The 21,124-nt window shown below is 41.4% G+C and overlaps 1 long non-coding RNA gene across 1 annotated transcript in view; it reads left to right on the forward strand.

Moving 5' to 3' along the window:
* Nucleotides 1–2,082: 2,082 nt before the first annotated feature.
* LOC142064107 (uncharacterized) overlaps nucleotides 2,083–21,124 on the forward strand; it is a 116,442-nt gene continuing 97,400 nt past the window's right edge. Inside the window, exons 1-3 of the long non-coding RNA XR_012662992.1 lie at nucleotides 2,083–2,150; nucleotides 3,822–3,966; nucleotides 6,358–6,531. This is a non-coding gene — a long non-coding RNA (uncharacterized LOC142064107). The remainder of the gene's footprint in view (nucleotides 2,151–3,821; nucleotides 3,967–6,357; nucleotides 6,532–21,124) is intronic.

Genomic DNA, 21,124 nt, shown 5'->3' on the forward strand with positions numbered 1-21,124 from the left:
GAGGGTAAAAGGCTTAAAAAGCAGGATGGCAAGTGGTGGAACCAGCATTATGCAATTCGACTTTTGGGTCTTCTCCCTACTCTGTTCAGAAATCATTTCCAGTTGGTAGATAGTTTGGGGGAGTTGCAGAAAATGAGCTGGAGTTCATTTATGAGAAGGGACAGAGCAATGTCATGGGTCCATATTCGATTCCACTCTTTATCCTTATTGGGGTGTTCACTGGAGCAGCTTGGCATTGTACATGGAGTCCACAGTGCCCTCTCTGTGGTCCTGGCTTGTGCAGGATAGGGTTGAATGCATACTGACGGGGCCTTGCAGCGTGCTCTGCAGCTATACTCCAGCCCACAGTCTCCTGCAGCCGCCAGGCGCATGAAACCAGTATGAACAATGGGCTTAAATCCATTTTCTAAATAGAGTTTTGCCTGTGAAAAAAAATTGAATGCCAAAATGTCAGGCTGCAAACCCCAACTGCTGAGCAGTTCTTTTTCCTGTGAGAAGGAAGAACCCTGGTGAAAACAAAAAAATAACCAAAACAAACCGAAACAAAAAGACAAATCCAGCCCTGTGTCAGGAGCAAAGGTCGCTGCCTCTGCAGCAGCCAAGTGTGTAGCCCAAGGCCAGGCAACATCTTGAGCCTTCTACTGTGGCTTTGGGACCTTTTACAAAAGCTGGGCACTTTTCCAGCACTGAGCTGTAAGAGGGACAGTTGACCCATGTTGCACCTGGGGCATCTCGGCCCTATTTCATTTTCACATAAGGCTTTGTCTGGGTTTATTTTATTTAATGGGTGCTTTTTTTTCTGGTTACGCTGTCACAGGAAATTCTCACTGTTCTATTACTTTTTTCCTGTTGGAACTAGCCTTAAAATAAAATGAATAAATAAATATATATACATACGTATAAAAATATGCAGACAGGAAAGCCATTCAGATCTGGAGAGGCCTTGATAACACTGCTGATGAGGTTGCCAGCTTTCCCTGGGTCTGAGCTTAACAATTCCCCACCACCTCCCCAACCCCTGGGAACTTAAGCGGTGGTAGTTGTGAAGCTTCTAATTCTGACTACAGGTGTTTGGTTTGAAAGACACCACATGCCATGTTGTAATCTCATTTAGGAAAGAAGTAATTAAATAAAAATACAGATGTGTTACAGTCACAGTTCCTGAACATGTGAAATGCCCGGCGGTTTATAAAAAGTAAAGAATAAATCTCTCTAAAGGAGCGCTATCCTCTCATCTTTTGTAATATTATCCAGTATTAGTATTTTAAATTTAAAAAATAGAGAGGGAGTTTTAAATGTCAACATCTGCTCTTAACGACCCCTTTACAGCAGGAACATTGTGTTTAAAACAAACAAGATAGGAATGCCTAAACTCCCCTAATTCTGCTGCTCTGCATATCGAAATATTCCTGTGTTAACTTGTTGCACGTTCTGCTCCATGGTTTACTGTTTAGCACCATTTCCTTAAGATACCGTAGATCATCAGAAACGTTCCTGGGGTGCAAAGTAGTAGCTAGACCTGCTCAGATTTGTCGTAACAAATTGGATAGTCACTGGTCCTGCTCTTTTGAAGCATTAACTTGAAATGTGTAAATGCCAGTATGTTCTGGATAAATTGCGTGAAAACAGTATTTTGAAAAAGTTTAGTCAGCTTTAACATGGACTGTTATCCGTTCAATATTAATGATGGTAGTAGTAATGATAACAATTAACTATAGAATTAATCTGGTCGCAGTCCAGCAAAATATTTAATCGCATGCTTAACTTTTTAAGCGCGTGCGTGTTCCTGTTCATCAGAGTTAAGCACGTGCTTTAGCTCTCTGCTCTACTGCTGTTTGATGCCAGCATGAGCCACTCCTGATGTTTGTTTGCGATGTGCTATTTCTGGTTTTGACTGGTAGGGGTAAACCTGTGGAATTAGCAAATGCTGAAGAATGACTAATATATTAATTATCCAGTATAATTTTGGGGTGTTGCAGCAACAGCTGAGTGGTGTTAGCCTGCTTGTTTGCTATATATCTTACAAGCTTGTTGGTCGCTCCTTGCCACTGTTTAATCCTTTTTCTGTATTGCTACCTGAGGGAAGGAGATCCTCAGCTGTGAGTAGAGACTGTTGGCCTTGGAGGAAGAGCACAAAGGTACTAAGCCTGGTAAGGTTATTGTGAGTCTTTCCAGTAATGCTTGGGGGTTCTCAAAGCCTAAGCTCTTGTAATCTTGCTATTTCTTTGAACTCTCACTTTTAACGTACAAAAAACAAACCCCAGCACATTTCTTTTTTATAGAGGTGCAAACCCATACATTTCTAGCCTTCATGGTGTGGTAGAAGAGAGCTTGAAACATGACATGGTGGTTGTGTTCTAGGCTCCAAAATCAAAAAGTATTTCTTTTTTTTTTTTTATGATTTTCAAGCCAATTTTGAGCCTTTCTGAGACCTGACAGGTTTTTGAGCACTTAGTCCTGGCAATTCCTTGAGCCCCTGAAGCCTGGCTTATGGGAAATCAGATTTTTATTGAACTCTTTAGAATATTCATCCTCCCTTGCTGTGCCGAGCATTATAGAAACACCACATGGGAGAAAGTTGGGGCTTTAAAGTCTGTACCAGCTAAAATGATTGCCAAAGAGTAGGAACTACAACTGCAACAAGTTTTGTCATCTCAGACCCTGTTTTGCAGCACTCACATAGGAGCAGAGCCCTGATGCAGCACCCACCTCCTTGCATGCACGGCTAAGTGAGGCTGTGGGTGTGAGCTTCAGGCTGCCAGGGGATTTCTCAGGGCTGCCACACGTCTGTGCATGCAGCCATGTGAAAGGACCGGGAGCAGGGGGAGCACAGATTCCCAGCAGGCCCTGAGAGTACCGACTTTCCAATTGGACTCACTGGGTTATTACTAAATGCCTCCAAAACACATGAGAATCCTGCCATTGTCTCAACTGGTCTTTAAATCAGGGGCTCTTAAACAGAGGATATGCTATTCTTCTTTTGTTCCCATTCCCATAATGCTTTTAAAAGAAAAGAAAAAAGGAAAAAAAAAAAAAAAACCAGACCTGAAACATGATGTCAGTTTTACCCTGAAAGCCAGAGGTGGAACGGATGGTTAGCCAAGATTAAAGTCCTGGGCTTTGCAATTTCTTTATGTAAGTTATGGCTGTATGTCAGTAGCAGTAAGCAAAGCAAAATGCAGTAGCTAGACCAGTGTTCTGTTCAATTGCCTGGGGCCCCAACTGAAATTTAATAAGCAAATGTAAGATTTTAGTGCTTTGGAATGGAAACTTTATGGCAACTTCTTTCTGCAGCCCTTTTTTAAGTGATGTATCGCATGTATGGTTTGTGCAGTGCACCTTGGGTGCTGAATCCAGTTCTGCCGTTGTGCTGTCAGTCCTGTCCTTTCTCTCTGGGCAGGACAGCGTCGGCGTGGTACCGTGCCTGCTTGTTGAAGTGGGGTGGCAGACCAGACTCTGTAAGGCTGTGGCCTTCCTCTTACAGGTTGGAGCCAGGGGTATCTTCAGGTCACAGAGCAAGCTGGTGCTGAATATAATTGCGATGGGGAACATCTTCCCTGAAGCTCCCATTCAAACGGTTTCTGATGTTAATGGCTAAAGCAGGTGGAGGAATCTGTACTGGCAATATTTTTTTGAGTCAGGGGTTACCAAATCATGTTCAGGGGTGGCTTATGGAGAGCAGATCCTGGCTTGGGGCGTGGGAGAAAACAGGCATGACTTCTTCCAGTACTGTTTGTTCATATTCTTTGGGTCATTCTTCAGCTTTCAAAACACAGAGTCCTTCTGTGGGATTCTCTGATTTTTCTTTTCTTTTTTTCAAGACAAAAATTCATTTGTTGTTCAAAGAGTTGCCCATCAGAGTATGACTGATTCACCAGTGAGGATGCAGAACCCTCTCACGGGAAGTGAGGAAAAAAAGCTCCTGATTTTAAATATCCAACACCTCTCTTCCGTGCACAACAGTAGGTGAGGAATGCATGCTGTCCTCTTTTGCCAGCTTGTGTTTTGCTGTGCCTCATATTTACAGTTTCTTCATTATGATGGTTCACGGAGACTTGTTGTAAGCTGTTCCTCATCTCTCTCCAAGCATGAACATCTAGTCTTGAGTGTTGTGTTTAGAATCAGATCCTATCAGTAGCCGTTGGCATGAATGCACTGAGATGGCAAAGGGAGCTTTACTCATTCCCCAGCTCCCTACCGCTCTTTCCCGTTGGTACCAGCTGGTACAGCCCATTTGTTTGGGCTTTTCTGCATGCTACTCAGTACCTCCCACACTGCATGTTATTCAATACCCCCAACATCCATTGCTGTCTTCAGGACATGAGGAGGCTGAACAACTCAAGAAGTCCTTAGCATCTTGAATTCAGTCTAACCAGGGAAGAAAAAACAGTGTTCCTCTTTACCTTGTACAACCAACTGGTCCAACTTTATGTCCTAAGAGCACATGCAGATGGTGTGCAAATGGCCAGTCAAACACGGAGACCCCTCTCCAGGGAAACACATAAAAGCCAGATGTGATTCTTATGCTCTTTGGGTACCTCTTGTATGCTTTTCCTGGGTTAGGGCCGAAGATGAGGCTGTCTCTCTGTGCATATTCAGCCATGATTACCGAGGACAGAAATTGCGTATCTGTATCAGTAAGGTCTTTAGAGTTCAGCCAGTGAAAGGTCCCCCGTGATAATAAACACCCTTCATTCCTCTTGCCTTCTCACGCGTGTTTATTTCTGTTTGCTCCTTTCTTTTTTTGCAGATGGCAGATAAATCTTGTCAGTGCTTTTTTGGCTTTACAGCCTTTTCTCAATCATATTTTCTTTTGTATCTCCAGCAATGTGCAAATCTGATGGCTTGCTATTTCTGCTAAGCATATTTCTTTTCCATGCTCTCATTGTCTAATTCTTGTGCTTTTTTGCTGGGTGAAAGAAGAGACAAATTTCTAGTAGGCAAAAAATAAACCATCGCCAGCTCATGAAAGAAATGAACCCTTTTTTAATCACTGCTATAAAATGTAATAGTTTGATGTGAGTTCCTTGTCAAGGTTGGAAGACTGTTCAACAAGTCCCTGAGAAGCATCTTTTGATGAGTCTGTTAGATCAATTGGAATTGTATTGCACACGAGAAGAACAATACTGCACGAGCCCTTGAAGTGGAGCGAACACAGATGACAATTTTATTCATTCTCAGCCAGATTGCTTGGTATTGTGTCCTTTCTGTGAAAAATGACACTCTGGCAACAGGCCACTGACTGCAAAACAACTTGGCATGAGCCTCCTGTTTGTCTCAGCCTGAGCTGAGCATCACCAGAGATGCCAGACTGCTAGCCACAAGCTGAGGGTGTTAAAGCACCACCTTTCTTTAACTAGTACCTCTCTGCCATTTTTGGTGGAAAATACTCAAGGGAAGAGGGGTAGTTCCTGACTGTTCAGATCTTTGGTGGCATCAGTGGTGGCACTTTGGTCTCCCCTTGGTAAGATCGTTAGCTCTCCTGGCTCAGAATGACTGGCAAGCCTGGTGCTGTTTAGCCACCCATAAAAAAAATTATATTTCAGAGCTTCTGATTCTGTGCTTCCAATCTACTATTTCTTTTCTTGCATCTTAAGTGGAATTTTTGAAAGTCCCCATGGGATTAGAGAAGACAAATCTGATTGACTTGCAGTTTCATCTGAACCACCATAGTTACTGCAGCGGGTACCAACACGTCCCAGGGAAATCCATGGGGGTTTGGCTTTTTCAGAGGGCAGCTCCACAGTTTGTCTGCGACTGAGAGCTTTCATGAGACGACTGGGTATGCTGCGGACAAGGTGACACTGAAATGTGGGTTGTATTGTAGCTGGTGTCTTGGCATCAAAACCAGGTACGACTCTGGGGCATTTCCACCATTATCCAATAATCCATATCACAAATCATCTTTTCAGGGTCCCTGTTGGGTCTTTCTGACTTCTGAGAAAGTAGTTTAAATGCAGAAAGTGGAGGAAGATGGTCCTCTTCAAAGCACAACAGTTTTAACTATTAATTTGATAGGATGCCCAGATATTCTATTCAAATTAAATGATTTTTGTTCCAACCGAACAGGAGCATGGTAAGATATACCACAGCCACTGCTGTGCGCTAAGAGACACTGGAGTGAAAAACTGGATATGAATTTCTGTTCTGCCTGCTGGAACCAGGCTCTTTCTATGCCTACTGCTGTGGAGTGTGTATTTCCCTAACTAAATAGTTGCTTTTTTCTGACGTAAGGACAATATCTTTGCTTTCAGCTTTGATGCAGTGTGACATGTACAGTAGAACCTGTCATAATTCATGAAGTCAGTTTTGTTTCAATGTTAATAAGTCCTTAATCAAGTCATTTGTTTCATCCAGGATGTCACGTTTAGCAGTGGATTGTGAAATGCTTGAAAACTGGAATCATAGGAGCATTATTTAATGCCAAGTGTTATCCGCATCATATCTGAAGCTGGAACATGCCAGGAAAACATCCTTCACAGTCTGCAACTAATATATCCAGGCTTTCAGGATCAATCATGAATTGGCTGAGTACGTACACTATTTCTCTCTGTTCATGTGTGGCATAATATTATACGCCATGTTCGGAACTCATTCTCACATTGCTTATCTGTTACCTATTTTCTATGGCCAGTGTTTTTACTTTATAAAATAATACTGTGCAACATTGGAGCAATCACGTTAAACCAAGATTGGCACTTTAAATCCAACAGAAAATAACTGACGTTTAAAACTAGTAGTCCTCATTCTGGTCTGTTTGAGATATGTAAGGAGAAAGGAGAGGCTTGAGCCAAGCAGCTGCTGGTGGGATTAAGCAGGAAGCTATTCACAGAGACCAGGTTTATGATTATCATCTCCTGTTCTTGATGCTGCCTTCAAGAGGAACAGAGCTAAGGGCTAAAACTGTGGTTTTAACATCTAGTTCCTGTAAGTCTGTTCCATCTGCAACGAAGAAAGGGAAGTCATAGTGAACTCATGGCAAATATTGTCCCACTGATTTTTCCTTCTGTATTTAAATTACATTGAATGCTGTGCCATTTTTTCTTATAAGCTTGTTTCTGTCTGCAAGTAGGTACGTTACATACTGTTATTGATAATAAAAGCCATACCTGCATAAGCAGCGTACGTTGCTATACAGCAGTGTCATTACGTACAAAATTTCTGCAGAGTAAAACTCTGAAAAAGCATTTTTTTTTGCCTTAGGGAACGACTTGCATTTATATTGTAAATCTGTCTTCCTGTTGCGTCCTTCTTATGAACCAGACCCCTTGTGGTAGGTACTGTGAAGACACAGAAGAAGGAGTCCTGTTTGTATCTGTGAGGGAAACATTTTGGTTTGGGGTTTTTCCCAGTTTCTGTCCTGAAATGCTCAGTAAAGAAAGGTGTAAAAAGGCAAATATAAAGTATTTCTTCAGATCCTATTTTACATTTCTACAGGCTCTGTCAAAATGAATCCTTCCCAGTTCCAACCAGTTCATCAAGAGTACTAAATGTTTAAAGGGTCCATGTCTTCTGCAGAAATTTTGTGTTCTCTTAAAAGCTATTTTTCACTATAAAATATTTTATTTGAATTTAGTCCAAGTCGTAATGAGTGCTGGAGCAATTAAAGTATCAGCCACTATAAGGAGTCTTGAGAGCACAGGAGACAGATCGAATCAGGGTTTAAGCTGCTGAAATACCTTTTATGAGAAATAAAGATTTCACAAACCCCAATTTCAAACAAAATAGTTGACATATGCTAAGCTCAAAATACTAAACAACTTCTCCTGCCCTGTCCCACTAAACAAATAAAGACCTATGAAATATTTAAACTTTGTATCTGCAGGAGGAAAGAAAGCACCTTTTTTTCCATTTTAAAATTTTTGGCAGGTGCTCAGATATTTATGAGACTAGGATCATAAAATGACATGGAAAGGTTAGTGGGAAAGCTGTGGTGGGAATTTTGAGTATGACTTTGTAAACTGTCACATTTGTTAGATCTTAAACTTCAAATTCTAGCCAGGCTGTTGTTACGTGTGTCGTAGTGTAGATATTGTGAGTGAGGAAACTTTTAAATCAATGAAGTGTTTATGTGTAGGGCTGGATCATGCCTTCATGTTCTGCAATCAATTAAATTCCTTTTATTTAATTCTTGTAACTGTTGCCCTTAAAAAAGAAAAAGAAAGAAAAATCCTTTTAAATATTTTTCATTAACACATACTATTAAGTGGGTAAGTGCCCTAAGTATATTTTAATTTAATTTAGATTTAACAGCAACATTTTTCCCATACTAATTAAATGCCAGTTTGTTATTAAGAAAATATTTATTGAAGTTGAACTTGGTGATAGATACATATCTATCACATCACTGTTAAACCTCATTAAATAGTCTTTTAATTGCAATTTGTTTTTAATTACCATTCATTAAGCATATTATTAAATCTAAATTGCGTGCTTTTGAAAGACGGGTTTGCCAATATAAGTGGCTGAGGCCCTTAACTACTGCTTTACTTCTAGGTTCCCATAATTTGAGGTGCGTAGGGTGAAAGTTTGATCTATTTTCATTATTTCTAACAGTGTGCCCTCCCTTCCTCGCTGCCTGTGTCTCCCACCTTTATTAAATAGAATTAATAGCATCTGTGCCCGTCAACATATATAAAAGGAAAATGAAGTATGAAAAATGGTGACAAAAGAGCTCTTTGGGCAAGCGAGCAGGGAGCCAGCAGGGAGGAAGCTGAAGCAAAGAGGAAAAAGAGAAATTAAACAGGGCATTGAAACCAATTATCCAAATTAAAAGAAGTAGAGGATGGGGACTGGATGCCTGAAGGATGCAGAGGGATACGGCTAATGATTTGCAGAGCTTTTTCTCTTTGGCTTATCATGGCAACTCTGGCCAGGGTCAGTCACTGTTACCGCCTGATGACAGCCCGGTGGCTGTTCAGCGCAGTGAGGCGCTGGTCTCGGCCCACGTGGGGCACAGCTGCCGGCGTGGGCAGGCCTCGTCCCCGAGAGCGGGGCAGGAGCGTGCTGCTTGGTGCTTGCGCAGTGTCGGTTCACAAGTAATAGTTACAAAAAAGCCCAGTGCCTTTCAGTTTTCTATGATGTGTGGCTCCACAGTTCTTCCAGAGGCAGAGCTGCCCCCCTTTAGAAGTGCCACTCAGATGAACAACTTTATGGGCCATGTGAACTTGCTGTTCTTCGTCCTGTCTCCCAGATTCCTTAGTAGTAGTCCATGAATCTAAGGCAACGGAAAAATCCTGAAAAAGAAGGTTTTCCTTTCTAAGCATAACAGTTCTTTCAACAAAAACACTCTACTGAGTTGTCTTTTTAAAGATTGGATGTGTTTTTTTTTTTTTTATTTTAAAAGAAAAGTGGAGTCTTTCATCTAGGAATGTTGCTCTTTTTTTTTTTTGCCAGAAAGGAGGAAAGGCTGGGAAAAAGGGTGTGAGGGCACTTTTCTGATGGAGACCAGCTCACCATAACCAGCAAGCAAACTGGAGAGCCATTCCCAAGGCAGATGGGGGGGGCGCGGTAACAGACAAAAAGCACGGTCTCTTATGGGGTGCGCTGTTGACATCCTATAGGATGCCAGTGTCTGACTCTGTTAGAGCACTCAGGGAGGAATTAATGGGGATGGAGGCTGTTGGGCAGTGCCATAGAGGTGAAAAGACAGTTGTGTGTTGGAAATAGCTGAAGTAGCCTGAGGTATTGCAGACTTTTGCATGGACTGGATGAGAAAACGCAATAAGGCTCTGTGCATTGACACTCTTTGGCTCTGTTTCTCCTTGCACTGAGGATGGTTTTGTGCCAGGTTATCTCCGTTGACTCCAATGGATTTTCTCCAATTTGTAGTACAGTTTAAATCAGAATGCAGGACTTCTTTTCTCCTCTTTCCAGTTCATGAATCTCTTTCAAAACTTTCTGTACCAGATGTTCACAATTGTAAACCGATCATCCTGGCAACCCAAAGTATCTTCTCGTATGCGTGTGTCACAGTAGGTGAGGTCCTAGCATTGGTGCCTCTATCTGCCTGTGGATCTTCTGCTCGTAAAACATTAGTTATACAACGGGGTTTTTGGCAGATGGGTATCTTCCATGAAAAAGCATTTCCATTCCAATACAACAGTGCTTTTATATGGACTGTTTCAGTCTGTGTTGTGCAACCCTTTTGCACAATGATTCATTATGCTGTCTTGCTTCTTGATATGCTGAATCATGGAATGACACTTTGCCAGCTTCTTTGTATGCCAACAGTAACTTGCTCATGTTTCAAAGGTAGAGAAGGCTGCAGAAATCACTACAGCACAGAGAGTCCAAACATTTGACTGAGGGAAGTTCTCAGCAGGCTTTAAAATCCTCCACATGGGTGGGGAAGTTACCTTTCACTTCCTGCTCTTCTTGGATGGCTGTAGGAAATTGCATATGCCTTCCATTGGTCATTAGAAAGCTGGAGAAGACCAAGGTTCCCGCTCCCTCTAAACTGATAGCAATCAGCTACTTCTGTGCTGTGGCCCCTTACCTGGGAGAACATAAATCAGTTCACCTATCCGTGGAGCACCATCGTCATTCAGAGGCTTGACCTAGCGGAAACAGGGAACGTAGAAATGACTTTGGAAATACCCACCTAGATACATCAGGTGGTTGCTGTGGGCTTTCCTGACATGTGCTGCTGGAGGCTCCACACTGTCTCCAGCGTGTTGGTGTGAGGCGGTGGCTAAATTAAACCCTTTCCTACTGCAGAAGCCCCAACAGTATATATTTCTCCATGCATTCTTTCATGAATCCTGGGTGCACTAGGTGCTGAGTTACAGTACAGCAGCTTATTTTCCATAACTCAGGGGTCTGGTAATGATTTCTAAATTCTATTTTAAAAATCAATTTACTTTTGGTCAGTTATGCACAGGATCCTTGCAGAGACAAATGATGCTTTCCCTTAGCTATTTTGGAGTTCTTTTTCATTAAGGGTTTGTAACTCTAAGTATTTATCTGATCATGAATTCAGAATCAACCGAGTATATTCACAGCTGTTCTGAGAAAGGGACAAGATTTTAGTCTGAAAGGACTGTATTACACTGCTTGAAAACAGGGTTTTAAAAGGAATACTGTTGCATTTTTGAAATGTGTTATTATTTGGATACCATCTTTTATTACCCTTCCCAACATACTTCAGTTTGTAGCACGGCATAGTACTATGTACCTTATGCACTCTGGAGAATCATTTGAAAAGCCAGTGGTTTTCCTGTGAAGACACTAACTCTGAATCCCATTGGAAATTCTAGATTATGAAGGTGGTGCCCTAACAGACGTTAAGGGTGTATTTGCACATCTGATTTTTAAGTGTAATTATTACAGCAACTTCATATACAAAAGTATCCGCTATTTTTAGGTATTATTACCTGACTGGGACTTCTATAAGATAGGCAGCTTTAATGGCTTTTTATTCTCCTCTGTGCTTATTGCATGCTCAAAATCTCTGAGAATCTGTGCATGTGCAGTTAGGCTTTGATGTGAGATATAATAAATATCAGATTTTAAAGAGCAGCATGTACGTATTTGTCTGACGTGTATGTATAGAAAAGGTCAAGGCGCTTACTGTTAGTGCTTTTATTCAGGGTCATGGGTATGTGAAACATTCTTCATATGGATGCTGTGTTTCCTATAATATTTATATCTCTGCTTTGGTATTTCTAGTTCAGTGTCTCAGCCATCCTTAAGTGTCCTGCATTCTTTTTTTCCACATATTTATGTGTTTATTAGCTTATGTCTTCATTCCTTGTGTGTCACCTTTTTGTGTCCCCACCTTCTCTCATGCCCAAATGATTTTGCAGGGCTGCCCTGCCACAAAATGGGTCAGACAAGTTACAAGAACTGTAGATTGGCTGGATGAGGATCCACCTAGCAACACCACCACGCTAATGCTGGATTGGGAAATTTGCCCTACAGGAGTTTGTCTTGATTAAAGGCTTCAGTCTGTCTTTGCAACACAAACATAGGAGCCCCCATGCTGCTCTCTGAAATTTACAGCGTATTTTCTTTTTACTCAAGCATATTGAAGCAGAACAGAAGAAAGGATCAAAGGTACCGTAATGTTTCTATAAACAAGTACTACTTAGTTTAGTTTTTTTATCTTGGGTTTATTTTTTTCCAAACAAATCTTCTAGGCACATTAGGCTCAGATTTCATTTTATTGCCAAATGACCAGCTGGCAACAAAATCACATATGTCTGTGTAAATAAAGTAGATGAGAAGCTGAACAGGAGATTGGGAGATGATTCAAGCGGTCATATTGGCTCCTACACTTTAAAATTTGACTGGTTTATCTGTCTATTCAGCAATGTCCTGTACAGACCCCTTTTCGGCATGAAATACAGAATTACCCCAAGCTGAGATTTTAGTCTGTGGTTTTCCTCCCTTCTAGTGAATTTACAGGAAAACAGATAATTCTCTGGGACTATAATCCAAAAATTCATTTTTTGTTTGCTCATCAAGTGATGACTAATCCACTCCCTGTTACTCAAATATAGGTGTGACTTGTGATGACTGATATTATTATGAAGCATTTTCACTTTGAGGGCCAGATCATCCTTCCTTTGAAGGTAAGGCAATTTTGCAGTTGGCTTGAGGGGTCTATTACTGCCTTTTTGCTATGTTTGGATTCACTTGGCAATGAAACCTCAAAATTGATTAATTTATCTTTAAGGTCAATGTGGCCATAGAGCCCTTCTCCATTTGTAGCTGGACAATGGCATATCGCCTCAGTTTGCAACCTTAAATTAAGTTGCTTTGTGCCATCCCATAATTCCCAGGAAAAAAAGCCTAACCATTGTTATTAGGCAAACATATAAAAAAGTTAGTAATTTTCACCTTGCTTCTAAAAGCAGATGAACTAGAGCATCGTTCAGACCTGGGTTATAAGGAGGCAGAGTTTTCCCCATGCAGTCATGAAAAATAGGTTCCTTTGGCTACACTTATGCTCCTTTTGGGTCCTCGGTGAAAGAAAATTTGAATTTTGGATAACTACTGAGGAACAGGGATATTTGGTCACATTGGTCTAATCAAATATCTCTCATCCAGGGCAGATGATCCTTGACAGAGCTGGGTAACAGGATTCCCTTTGTCAGAGCAGTGGCACAGAAATGCTGCAACAGCTATCAAGGAACTGTTTGCAAGGACAATTTTGCCCTCAGTCAATAAACTCTAAAAGAACTTAATTAATGAGTGGAGAAAGAGCTCCATTATCTGGGAGGTGGAGGACAGAAATGAAAGGGGTTAAGCAGTAAATAGGCTATGTTTCATGCTGAAACTTTTTAAGCCTTGCCTTTTCCATAAAATCCTCCTCTTAGGCGATTTCAATCCCAGCTGAATTCTTGAAGCTCCTGTCCCTACTACAAATTATGTTTTATCTGTCCAGGGTTCCAATTCTGCACTTTCTTCGTGGCATTTCCCTCTAGCTTGTAATGCACCTGCAATGTGGGGGAGAGGAGCTTCAGTTTGGGAAATATCAGTGCATACTCACTAGCTGACTTTTTCCCCAAATTGGACAGAATAGAGAACACTCCCTGCCCCACTCAGAATCATCTGCATGGAAAGATAAAATGGGAGTTAACAAGGGTCAGGTTTATGACAGGGAAAGAAGGCTGCTAATGACCATTATCTATGCCACAGGTTTAACTTCATTACTTTTGCATTAAGTTCTTAATGCCCAAAGCAATAAGCAAACTGAGTCCTGTTGAACTGTAGTAACCTAATCTTCTCTCCAAACGAAATAGAGGGGAAAGCAGAGTCGTTTGACATGGCCTTTATTTCATCTTCGCTTTTCCCGTCCCCCATTCACATGCTAGCTGTGTTGTGAGTTTCCTCTTCTCTTCACAGGCCTTTTCTTTTTTCTCTTTCCTTCCTTCCTGAATTTTTCTGGCTGCCCAAAGTGGTATTTGGTGCAGGTATTTACCAAGTGGTATTTACCCTGATCAGAGGGTTTAGGTGTTCTGTAATAATAGTGGGTCCGGGGTTTTTCACATGGAGAGGTCTATCTTGATAATCTTTTAAAATGCAGAATTATGCAAACTATGTCCAGAATCAAAACCTTTTGATTTCAGGGCTAAGATAAACTTGAGCTGGCCATGACATTGTGGGTCCCAGTAAATCAGAGCTCAGATTTAGGAGAGCAAATTTTCTGGGTATTCTGAAGTGTGATCACACTTTTGCAAGGAGAGTTGAAGGTCTTGGATGTTTATATCTGAATGTGACTTGTGGGCATATACCAGCCTTGACTCCAACCATTAGTTCATCTTCTGCCCATTCTCTAGTTATGACCCCTGCTGACGTTTTTGGCTCTGAACTTGCCCCGCTAGATTTGTGAACAGTTTAGGTTTAGTAAGCAATGAAGAAACACCAACAGAGAATTAAATGTAATTCATGATTTACAATGAGATCAGCATTTCCGTTGTTTCAGCTCTTTTCCTACTCACCCTCAGATTTGTCAACTGAAAAATAATGAATTACCCTCTTCTGGTGTGACCTGCAGACTTTTGCTCTGTGGCTGGAAAAGGAAAAGCCATTGAGTAAGAAGAAGGAGCACAAATGGATTTCCTAATACCTGCAGTTCCCAAACTAACAGCCTCAGCTTTTGGCAAAGGATGAGATCAGCAGTGCATCTTGTTTGGGTTCCCCAAAGGAATGAGAGGGAAAGAACAAGTGTTGGCAGGTAGCTGCTGAAACCAAGTGTCCAATGTGTAAGAAATATATTACTGCTTATAGAAAAAGGATCTCAAAGTAATAGGTGCCTGAGAAATATGGTAGATTGGATAGATAGAAGAAAATAATATAAACTATGAAGAGTTAAGCAATGAACGTGAAAACCTATGAAAAAACCCTATCAGCAATGCAATGTAATATATTACCATAATCCAATATTATATGGTAACCTCCATATGAGAACCTTGCACTCTGAATAATAAGTGCCAAAGGCTGAACATTTATCTTATGACCTGTTCCCTGTTCAGAATGATCAGGGTTACCAGATATTCGGGGGACTGAGAAAATTGTCCCTCCATAATAAGGTTTCCCTGCCATGCAGCACAAAGGGTTTTCGTTTCCTTGCCCCTTTCTGTCTTGGAAAGGACATATCAATGATTTTTTTCTGGAGCCAGGAAGCTATGGCTACAATAAGGTCCATGAGCATTACCGTAAGGCTTGATATATCGGCCTGACAGCTATCATCTGTTTTAAGAAGTGCTATCTCCTCTCTACAGACCTGTCTGCCTCTTGACTGTTTGGACTGACTCTACAGCTGCTTTTATGGCTTGTACTGGTCACAGATTCTTCTTCAAATTGCTACCATCCTCATAACTTTTCTCCCAAATGAGATATTTCTTGTACTTTTAAAATGGCAGAGTCGAATGAACCACAGGGCACGTCAATTCAAGCTGCCGGGAATGCCACAAGTAGGAAAGAGTGAATGGTGAATGCCACCCCAGGTATGTGTAAATGCAAGCAAATTAAATGGTCTCTGCTGTGTCTTTGGTACGGACTTGTTGAGTTTTGCCTCCCTTCTGTGGGAGGAAAGGGAACGTATTTTATCCCTGCACTGGGCTTTTTAAGATTGCTGACTATCAAACTCAAGTGTGTCTCACTTTGATAAGTTTCTGGCCTTTCCCATTTCTTACTATCTTCATGCTTTTTCCCATTAGTAGCATCTCTTGAGTAATAACATCGCTTGATGTTTTTCAGCTTGCCTGGGATTCACAAAGAACCTAAATTTATTAAGATATCATTACTGACTTCTACAAGAAACAGACCAAAAGGCCTTCCACTCAAGTAAAATAACCTACCCCTTCCATAAAAGACTTGAGAAGAGAATCACACTTTTAAATTCTGATTGTGGTTTCCTTTCAGACATGGGAAACTACTTCACTGGATGCCAGATTGGGTACTTAGCCACTAAATGCCTATTTTTTGAACAAACAAGCTGCCACGGTTCTGAAGTTCAGGGTGAAGAAGGCTTAGGGAGAAACATCACTATTTTCTAGAAGCGCAGAACAGATCAAGGACCCCTGTGCAGTGAACTATATCTGATTCAACACAGCCTGCAAAATTAAATTTTGTTCAGCTTAAGCATTTAATTACTGCAGATGTTCAGGAGATACTCTGTGAAGCATCACCTACTGGGGCCCTTTGGACAGATGCTGTTTGCTTTGACACTCCATCTGTCACTTCAAAATAATCACTGAAGCTTTAACTAGCATAACCCTGCAGGGCTGGCATCAAGGCATGGCATGTAAGAGGTTAAAAATAAGGTCAAGGTCATGGCATGCCATGCATGCTAGAAGGTCAGTGAATGACGATTGCCACTTCTTGGTCTCTGTGATTTTCAGCAAAGAGATGTATGTATAATTGCACAAAAGCTTTTGGTTTTCTTTCTGGAAGCTCTTCCAACACCAGTGATACTGGCCCTATAGCTTGTTAGAGCTTTACATTCAGACTGCGTTTTGGAGATAAGCAAGATATGGCAGCAAACAATGGGTATGGCTTAAACCAAAGGAAAACCTTGGTAATTTTATACCAGCAAACAGAGATATGTAGTATTGATGTGGATACTGGACACTGCTGGGTTCTGCCAGAAGACAGTATAGTTACTAATTGGCGTCAGAGAAGTACAGTGCCTTCGAAAGGCATTTTCTTTTTGCTGCCATTCCTCAGGTGTTTGCCCATGTCTCACGAGCAGGAATTGTGGGGACAATGAACTAGGCTAGTAAATATGCCTTACCATGCGTGTAAAATCTTGTTAAGCCCAGACCATTCTTGCTCCTACTATGTCTGAGAAATCTATCCACTCCGAGGCCTTTAAATAGCTTAGTAGTGGTGCTGCTGTAATGGAATAGCAGGTTGCCTTGCTCTGCACTCCCTTGTTGAGGGTGGCAGTCAGCTCTTCCCCTGCACTGCTGTTCCCAGCCCTGTTAGTATCATGTATTATAAAGTCAGAGGGTACAATAGACCAATGTGTTTTGATCCACTGTATAGTGCTTCAGTCTGTATAAATCTGATTTGAAATGCCTCCCAGAAATCTGAACATAAGGTATTGACTTTATTAGTTCCATTTATAATCTCAGAGAGAAAACAAATAGGTTTGGTAGGCTGTGGTGTCCACAATCTCATGTTGATTACTTATAGGTTTGTCCTTTCCCATGCTTTGAGGGTCACGTTATTCCTCTGGTTAGTTTCTTTTCATCAGTCTTAGTATCACAGTAATACATCTGTTCACTGTCTTTTAAGATATTGGCAGAACATCAGGTTTATTTTCTAGAATTTTCCTTCTTCCAAGGCGTACTGAAAACATTTGCTTCCCTGCTTGGGAGCTCTTAGATGGAAACTGCTTAGGTGTATTGTGTTGAAAAATTTCTTCCTCTGGTAGTAGTCTTTTGTGTTTCAATGTTAGCTCTAAGCACAAATTCCATTTTAAGATTCCTAATAAACTTCAGATTTAGTCTGTTTTATGCTTTATCTTACTGGCTATTTAATTTTCCTTGCTTTTATTAGGTTTCTGCAATTTGTTAGTGTAAATTAGTTATTTGAGCAGTATCATCTCCTCTCTTGGCTATTTGGCTGTGGCATCTGGGGCTTCTAGTAAGATGTTAATAAAACATTCCCCATCATGTTCGGTCGGTGAGACTGCTTCCCTCAGCTGAACTGCCCATAACAGTTTGACAGAACCGGAAACTTTTCAGGGCTCCAAGAATATATTATTGCTAGTTTAGAGTGTTTGATCTTGCTGCCTGTAACAAGTGTGATTGACTTATAAGGAGTTGTACTTATGTTACCGATGTTTGTCGGGTGATAGGTTCCTCGGTCAGAGAAAGTTGGAGAGGTTTTCCACAGCCTGGTGACTTCTCCACCACCTAGTTTACAGTTAGGATATTTAGTAATTCTGAGGGGGGTTAACATCGATCTCTCATGGGAGACCTTGAGGTTAGCAGATTATCTTTTCATCCTACAACTCATAAACGACTGGTTTCTGTATTGGTCACCCTGCTTTCTAGCGTGATGGTAGCGGATGTCAGCTACCATGCCATCTTGTTGCTTTATCACAGTCATCAAGTAGGAAGCATCTAGGAGAGTTTTTATTTTTAATGTTAGCGACTTGGCTATAGGTAAAGCCATCTTTCCCACTCCTCATTTTCTTCTAAGACCTGGGCTTTATCTAAGTGGATTACAACAATTGATTTAAACATTCAGTCATGCAAATCATTCTACGAGGCTCAGTAATAGCAGCTAGGTCAGATTAGTGCTCGTAAATGACTAATTCTATTTCCTCTTGTTTATTACCCAGGCTTTTGGCATTGGTGTATAGTTAATTAAATAATCTCTTTTTCTTATCCTCTCTTTTCATTCGGTGCCTCCCTGGCCACAGTCTCCAATGGAAATCCACTACAACACAAGAAGCTGCTACCACCACTGCTATTCCTGTCTTGCGTCTGAGCTGAGAAATGGAGGTCAAGGGCTCCCTTTGCGGCTTTTCTTTTGTCCTATAACATACAATCATGCCTCTGTCTCTTCTCTGTCCTCCTGAACTGGCAGATTATTGTGCCTTGACATTTTTTGGTTCCCACCCCCTGTTGAAAAAGGTGTCTGACTTGAAGGGTTGTGCCTTACTTCAGGAGATCAGTTAGGCCTGTTCAGGGTCCCTTCTGGAGCTTCTTTTTTTCTGATGTCCTGTCTTACACTTCCACGTCAGATTTCTGTTACTTCTTGTCCTTTATATAGAATTTGTTCCCTTCTTCATCTGAAGGAGAATATTTCTTCCCATTAAGTGATGGCTGCTGCTGCTCCTCATCCCAGGATTTAAATAGACCAGCATTTTTCCCTACGTTTTACCAGCACTAAATTCAGACAAAATAACAGAAAACCAAGCCTATACGCTGTCAGAGACACTCTCACAGTGTGGTGACCCTCTTTCTGTCACCTGCCACATTTTTCATGCTCAACCTACAGCTGTGAAACCGTTTTTTCCCCTCTCTTCGAACAACAGAGTCCAGAGAACGCTCCTCAGTTTGATGCCTGTCTCAATTTGCAGAACATCCTTGGACAGAAATGACATTGATAACAGCAACCGAAGAGTCTTCATGAAAGCAGTGGCAGCAGCTTTTCATTGCCAGCTCCTCCAGTGGGTCTGAGCTCATAACAGCCATGCTGCAAACTTTATTTAATTTGTATGGGCCTGTTCCAGAGCCTTCCTATTGACTTCAGGGGCATTGGATCAGGCTGCGTGGTAGCTACAGCTTTGCTTTATGACTCAGTATCACTGCCTTGGAACGGTCTCTGCCAGATCAGTCAGGTTTTCCATTAAAACATTCTCTGAGGAGAGAAATGAGTGTTCAGCTAGCTGTCTGCTAGCAGAAATGTCTGATTTTTCACTTGTGTGTTTTTCCCAAATAACTTTCTCCCCCACCATGAGAAACTTCTGCATTTCAGGTGGGACAGATCTGTGAGTGTATTACAGAGAGCTGAGAATATCTGCTTGAATCTTTACTAACTAGTCCTGCTTCTTGTGTCTGAGTATTCCTTTTGTCCTTTCAATATGTTTCCATGTTGTTACCTGAAATGAGAGGAAACTGATTTTTTAGGAGCAAAATGTGCAGACCATATTCCCAGTTAATCTTCCGTGACAGCACTTGGTATTGTGTGACTAATTGACCTGTGACTAAATAACTATAATAGTAAAATAATTTTAGCCTAACAGCATAAAAATCAAAGCTAAAACTATGACTCTGTAAAGCAGTATTTGTTGTGGACTAAGCATACACTCTGTTAGAGAAAAGCAGGCTGCATTACCAAGCTATAGTATATACCTGCCTCTTCCCATATAAGTGATTTACAAAGGTTGCTTTCTTCAGCTTGTATTTTTTCTGGGTTGTTTTTTTTTCCCCCCCCGAGGGAGAACCAGACCTGAGTATTGTACTCTGACTTGTGTTTTATTTTGGTTGTTTTGTTGCTGAAAATGATTAAGGGTGTGAAGTTAACCTGCCCATGTAACACACCCACTGACACTCTGACTTGTTTCCTTATCTGCTCTGGGATTTTAGTTGCTGATCCATCCACACTGCACTCAAGGCAGTTCAGCCCCAGGAAGGAAGGGCATTAATTTCTCTTTACACAAATTAGTGTGTTGGTCACAATGGCTTTCCAGCCTCTTGCTCTAACAGGTAGGGAGATGTGCAGAGCTATGAAGGACTTCAGCCCCCTGGAGAAAATATACACATGTATGTGAGAGCAGTGGCTGGAGGTACACAAATGCATAGAGAATTTACAGAAGAAGGTAACTGCACCTAGAAATTCATAAGTCATCTCCTGATATCCATCTGACTGTCTTGCCCCCTAATGATAGGAAAAGATAGAAGATTTCTTCACCTGAGCAAATATAGGTAGTGATACGAAGCTGGTGAAGGGACTAGAGAGTAGGTCTTATGAGGAGAGGTTGAGGGAACTGTGGTTGTTTAGCCTGGAGAAGAGGAGGCTGAGGAGAGACCTTATCACTCTCTACAACTCCCTGAAAGGAGGTTGTAGCGAGGCGGAGGTTGGTCTCTTCTCCCAAATAACAAGCGACAGAACAGGAGGAAATGGCTTCAAGCTGCATCTGGAGAGGTTTAGATTGGATATTAGGAAACATTTTGCCATTGAAAGAGTGGTCAGGCCCTGGCACAGGCTGCCCAGAGAGTTGGGGGAGTCACCGTCCCTGGAGGTATTTAAAAGACGTGTAGACGTGGCACTTCAGGGCATGGTTTAGGAGGCCTGGGGGTGTGGGGTTGATGGCTGGACTTGATGATCCTAGAGGTCTTTTCCAACCTTAATGATTCTATGATTCTATGATATAATCAGCCATACCTTCGTTGTCTTCTTGGGAGTGAGGAAACCCCCTGCTAGTCATCCCTGGGAACATTGACTTTCACTTCTGAAATGGATTTGTGTCTGAACAAATAGAAGCTGAGATAGATGGGTGGACGTCACAGAGCAAACCATGGCACACCATGTTGAATTCAGGACTTGAGTGGAAAGAACTTTCCGCATCTCAGCGCTCAGAAGAGAAAAAAAAAAGTAAATTAAAATTATTAGCAGCTTGCAGTTTTGCTTCTGTCTGCTCCTTTTGTTGTTT

The sequence above is a fragment of the Phalacrocorax aristotelis genome, chromosome 13 (assembly GCF_949628215.1).
Source record: "Phalacrocorax aristotelis chromosome 13, bGulAri2.1, whole genome shotgun sequence".
NCBI lineage: Eukaryota > Metazoa > Chordata > Aves > Suliformes > Phalacrocoracidae > Phalacrocorax > Phalacrocorax aristotelis.